Source organism: Octodon degus, unplaced genomic scaffold, assembly GCF_000260255.1.
Source record: "Octodon degus isolate 3935 unplaced genomic scaffold, OctDeg1.0 scaffold00007, whole genome shotgun sequence".
NCBI classification, from domain to species: Eukaryota; Metazoa; Chordata; class Mammalia; order Rodentia; family Octodontidae; genus Octodon; species Octodon degus.
The window spans coordinates 9033988-9039987 of record NW_004524583.1 but is presented as its reverse complement, the minus strand read 5'-3'; the positions used below and the strand labels follow the sequence as shown (position 1 = coordinate 9039987).

At 47.8% G+C, this 6000-nt stretch overlaps 1 protein-coding gene and 1 pseudogene across 1 annotated transcript in view; one reads left to right on the top strand and one right to left on the bottom strand.

Moving 5' to 3' along the window:
• The window catches only part of LOC101563455, a 1623-nt pseudogene extending 796 nt beyond the window's left edge, over positions 1-827 (bottom strand).
• The window catches only part of Adck1 (aarF domain containing kinase 1), a 123264-nt gene continuing 117799 nt past the window's right edge, over positions 536-6000 (top strand). Inside the window, exon 1 of the mRNA XM_004624889.2 lies at positions 536-608. The gene's annotated coding sequence lies outside the window, so the exon portion shown is untranslated. The remainder of the gene's footprint in view (positions 609-6000) is intronic.

Genomic DNA, 6000 nt, shown 5'->3' with positions numbered 1-6000 from the left:
CTGAGCTATCTCCCTAGGCCAGTGTTTTGATTGGCTACAGCACTTTCTGGGTAGTCTATGTATAAACTTACATCACCTGAGTAAAGACAGCTTTATTTGTTACTTAAAAAACAAAACAAAGCAAAGCCCAAAACCAACCAACCAACCAAACAACAACAAAACCAAAACAAAACAAAATAATACAAAACCGGGGAGATGGCTCAGTGGAATAATTGCTTCCCTGGCAAGTACAAGGGCCTGAGTTCAATGCCTGGTTATGCAAAAAACCCAAACAAAAGATCAAAAAACCCCAACAACACAAAAAACAAAACCAAAAATAAACAAACAACCCCCCCAAAAAACCCCCCAAAACGAAAACAAAACAACACAACAACAACAACAAAACGGTCCGAGGCCCCTCTGCCTTCCTGGCTGGCTCGGTCGGGGTCCGCGGGAATCTGGCCTGGTGCTCCCCGCTTGCGGGACCGAGAACTACAGGTCCCGGCGTGCCGCGCGCCGCCGGCTGCACGGAGCGCAGTGGGGGTGGCGGAGGGCACCGTTTCCTGCGAACTCCCGGCTGCCGGGCGGTAGAGAGAGCCGATAGGCGCCGCGGCCGTGCGTCTCGTGGGGTGAGTAGCTGCAGCCCTCCCGAGACGCGCAGAGCCGGGGAGCCAGGAGGTGGTGTTACGCGCGGGTGTCGGCCCCGCGTAGCCACTGAGGGACCCGGGCAGGAGCCCTGGCGGGTGACCTTGTTCCCACCGCCAGGCGCGGCCACGTGACTCGCAGGGCCCGCCCCTCTTCAAGGACTCTCCGGCTTCATGTGCAGCGGGCGTTAGTGTGCCTTCCATTTGCGTGGTACAATCCTTCGTGCACAGTAGGCAGAACTGCCCGGGGCCGCAGGTGGCGCTGCGCACAGTAGGCAGAACTGCCCAGGGCCGCAGAGGGCTCAGCGCACAGTAGGCAGAACTGCGCGGAGCCACAGGTGGCTCTGCATACAGTAGGCAGAACTGCCCATGGCCGCAGAGGGCTCAGCGCACAGTAGGCAGAACTCCGCGGGATCACAGGTGGCTCTGCGCACAGTAGGCAGAACTGCCCGGGGCCGCAGGTGGCTTAGCGAGAAGCCGTCCCCCGCAAGTGTCCTTGCACTCCGAGAACTAGGCAGCAGGCGCTGGAGCGCGATGTGGTAAGGTCAGGGACTGCCCGACGACGTTGCGGCTCTCCACCTGGCGTTGCGACCTGTCTAGGAGAGTGCTCATCTCCAGCGCCCTCCGGGGACCGTGCTTCCTCATGTGCACTGGCTGCTGTCAGTGTGAGAGCAGCCTGTGGAAGACGCCCAGGACAGCTGACTTCACTGACTAGGGACTCGTTCAGCAAGCATTCTTGTCCTCCACTTAGTGCTTGGTGCTTAGTGGGTGCCTGAGACATATGTGCAGTTGAAGTGAATTGGATTTTGTGCTGTCAAAAGTTTTCTTTAAGCGCTTACTTACTGGGGTAGTTTTCAAACCTTAGCATGCAGCAGAATTGCCCGAGGGGTTATACACAGAATTCTATATTATAGGAAAAGATCTGTGAACGCTTTCCACCTTCTATGAGCCCTTGTGTGAGTTTTACTTTTGTAGTTGTAGTAAACATGTTCATAAACTTTGTGCACTGTTAATTCTTTCTACATTGCTTCACCTACAGATTTTCATGTGGTCTGATGCAAGTCCTTTTTTCTTGTTTATATCATATTCTGCTTGGATCGTGTCCTTTGCTTGATGTGGGCCTCAGGCATGTGACATTTGACCTTTGCTGGGAGAGTTTACATTTTATTTCTTTCTCATACATACTCTTTTTTTTTTTTTGGTTTGTGTTGTCTTTTTGAGCTGGCCTTGAACTCACTTGTGTAGCCCAGGCTGGCCTCAAGATTTGAGGTGATCCTCTTGCCTCAGCCTCTCAAGTGCTGGCATTACAGCTACCCCACCCAGATACACCCACCTCCTTATGAGGTGAGGGACCTATGAGATCGTAGTACTAGGTTTGTTGATCTGTCTATCCCTTTCCTCCCGACCAGGGTAGGGCACTGAATAAACTACTTTGCTTAGATTGCCATGTCAGATGGTTTCTGGCTCATCTGAGAGCTGCTCGTTCTTGTCTACTGTGCTGGCTTTTTAAAATTTTTAAAAATCATTTATTTATTTATTTGATACAGGGTCTTGCTATGCAGCTTGGACTTGTAGTGATCCTCCTGTTTCAGCCTCCCCAGCACTGGGATTGCAGATGTTCATCACCATGTCTGATTTCTGTGGCCAGCACGGTGTACTCAGGGTTGTGGGACTGCCACAGTATGTAGTACTGGGGATTAAACCCAGGTTCTTGGACTTGCCAAGCAGGGGCTTAGACTGCTGAGCTGTCTTTCTAGCCTTGTGCTGTCTTTTTTTTGGTACCAGGAATTAAACTCAGGATCTCACGCCTGCCAGGCAGGTGCTGTGCTTTGAGCTGTATCCCCAGCCCCTGCTGTGCTGTCTTGTTTGGCCTAGAGACACCTGGATTCAAGTGCTGGCTGTTTGGCCAAGTGTCTGCCACTTCTCAGAATGAGGCTGTAACCTGCAGAATCTGGTTCTGAATGGCACATGAGGCATCAAAATACTTGGCCTTGCGTCTCTCTTGTTGGAGGCTGACTTTTTTAAACCTTCTGCTTGCTCTTTTTGTGTGTCTTGTCACTATTCTCCCTGAGTGCCCCTTTGTAGGATGAACTGAATAGAGAATTTCTTCTATTCCTTGCCCGGGTGAGATTTATTTTTCCTATCTACTCTGGGACATTGGCATTGATCAGAGATCCTTTGTTCAATCAATGATGACTCAAACAACACCTAACCATTGAACACTAGGAAAGGGTATATGTTTAAAATTTGGTTCCCACTTTGGACTTTATCACTTTCTGCAGGATAGAGCAGGCTGTAAATATGCTCAGGCTCAAGACAATGTCTTTGGGCATTGATTTGCCTTGTATGCTTTTTTATTCACATCAGTGACCATGTTTCTTTGAAGTCCTGTTCACTTTCTTCCAGGATAGTTTTGGGTCTTTGCCAGTCTTAGGAATGGTCTAGAAAAAAATAGCACTTGTTTGTGTAATAGCCTCTTTAGGAAATAGGAAGAAGCAGTGGTTGCTTTAGAAGTTGACAGTAAGTGCCTGTCCTGTGTAGTCAGTCTCACTTTTCTGCTAAGCAGGAAGAAGTGATTCTAGGCATGCTGTTGAGTTCTGTCCAGGGGATGGAGATTTTGTTTAACCATCAACTTCTCACTGTCAAACTTTCTGTTGCCTATTTTTATGGCCCGCTGGAGTGTTTTCTGTGGCCCACTGAGATGGAGTTCATTCTTATTGATCTAGTAATTAAACAACTGTGTCAACTTTGCGTCTGGAATGGATTGTTCTTAGTGAGGTGGATAGTTTATCTTTTACTTGACGTGTTTTTAATTTCCAGGGCACACAGTACCTCCCTCATATCTGGCATTGTTTGGGATGGTACAGGGTCTGAGACTATAGTGCCTACATACAAAGACTGTTGTGTTTATTTGGGAACAGTAGTAAGAACCTTAGTGACCTGGGGTTCAAATGTCTCTATCAAAGACATCATGCATCATAAAAAAAGAGAAGGGTTTCACACTTGGACTGGGAAATCCCTGTTCAAGTTTTAATCTGCCATCTTACTAGCTAAGCCACCTGGGGTAAATTACTCAAGGTCTCTGTTCCTTGGTTTTCTCTTTATACTTGGGATGGTGGTGTTTGTCTTATCTCCCTGGGTTGCTTGGAATATTTAATGAAGTGAATGTGAAGGGCTGTACAAAGGTTAGTTATTACTCATATTATCTAATGGTTAGGTTTGAGGCTCTTAGTGGCCTTAGATCCCTGAAGGTATGTACTGTTATTATAGTTAATTCAGGTAAAAGTAAAAAATGCAAGTAAACAGACCAGGACAGATGATTCATTAGCAAAGTATTTAATAATGAAAGATGCTTTTCATTGACAGACATATTTCATGCTTGACAGGTCTTTTAAAATACCTCAAGGGAAGTCATTCATTTGCATGTTAAAGACTCACTGAACACCTTCTGGAAAATTCGAGCTCCAATCTATTCAGACACAGTTTGGCTCCCATATTGGAATCATCTATTTTATGTATTTCTTTTATTCTCTGAGGATATTTGCTTGAAAACTAGGTCTTAGGAATGGTTGCTTTGCTACCGCATCACCTACCAGAGGTGATCTCAAGGTTGGGGGAGCCTCGTGTATCAGAGGCCAGGTGTGGGGGTAGTGCAAGAGGAGAATGGGGTTTAGGGGAGCAAGAACTGGGAGGTCATATTGGGGGTTACAGGGGAGGGTGGCTATTGCATTGGCAGCCCAGAGTGTGTATTTCCACCTGGAGAATGGTGGTGTTACTGATGCTACACAGGCCTTAAGGTATAGTTCATCCATTGCTTGAGTGACAGATAATAGCTTCAGAGTAAAATTTTTTTTATTTTTTATTTATTTTTTATTTTATGGAAGGGTCTACAGGGTGTTCAGGGTCTCACTACTAGATCCGATTCATAGTAACCCGCCTGTTCACAGCTTTCCAAGAGCTGGGATTATAGGCATGCACCACCACGCCCAGTCTCAATCCCCATCTCATCGCACCCAGGGCGTGGGGCCAGCATAGCAGGCCTGAGGATTGAACCCCCTTGCGCTTGCTTGCAGGCACTTTAATCTGCTGAGGTATTTGGCCAGCCCAGGGTCAAATTTGGCTGTGCTCATTTCTTTTCGTGTCTTTTGAGGTTGCTTTGGGTGTCATTGTAGAGTTGGGTAGCTGCTTCAGAAATGCGATAGCTACAGAGTAAAAAAGAATTACTCTGAGCCCATGTCAAAGAAATTTTCTGGCTTTCCTCAGAGAGACCAGCAAGGCAAAGGCTGCACCAAGACCACATTGCGACTGGCTGACGGAGTGTCCGCAAGGTGGCCAGTGAATGGGTTGGGGGAGGGAGAAGTGCAGGAGGGGAGGCAGGTCTTTTAAGGTCTTGTAAGCTGTGCCCAGCCTTGGCTCTTCATGAGTGAGGCGGGAGCCACTGGAGAGGTTTGCAACACAGGCACGCATAGCTGGACTTTTGTTTTTGTGTTGAGAATAGACTGGTGAAAGTTCCCCCATTCATTAGTGTCATCATTTATTTAGCAGATCTATTGTATTTATGTCCAATTTGGTCTTGAATCTTTCCTAGGAGAGTGGCCACAAACCCTAGTCCTGCCCTGATGGGGGCCTAAGAGATTTGGTCCTGGATGTTTACAGTGTGCTTTTCTTAGGATATTTCTTTATCCAGGCAGACTGCCTAATACCTGTTTCCGACCTGCCACCAGGTGTTTCTGTGACAGGGCACATTTATGATGGCAGATTCCTTGTGCCTTCATCTGGCTGGGTGCAGTTTATTCCTTCTAAGGTAACTGCACTGTGGGAGGTCCTGGTGTGCTGGTCAGGTGTCATACATAGGAGACAGCTCAACCAAACAGTGAAATTACAGAGCCTTTGAATAATCACAGACCCAGGTGCCCTTGAAAGGGGTGAAGAAAGTGTGGAGGCAGCCGGTGCTCAGGCTCCAGTTCCTGGAGGGGAGAGACGAACAGAGAGGCGGAAGCACCTGTGTGCCAAGGTGTATTAGCGACCAGGGCTTACTTGGAGGGTTTCCCTCAGGGAGGTGTTCCGTAGGTGTGCAGTGGGGAGGTCACATTGTAATTGAGAGGTCACCACTGTCATTTACCCAATCTACCAGGTACAGGAGTGAATAGGGCCAGTCACACAGGCTGTATCTGTCCTGTAACTGTCTCTTTTGGAGGTCATCCCCCAGAGGCAGCTGTCTGTATCAATTGCACTGAGAAACTGGGAGGAGGCAGGAACTGGAAACTCAGAGGTTAAGAGGGCTAGCTTCTGGCTTCAGTAGGGTAAGTGCACATTCAAAATTGTATGCCAAGACAATGTGTAACCATAGAACCTCACAATATGGATTGGTTTATTA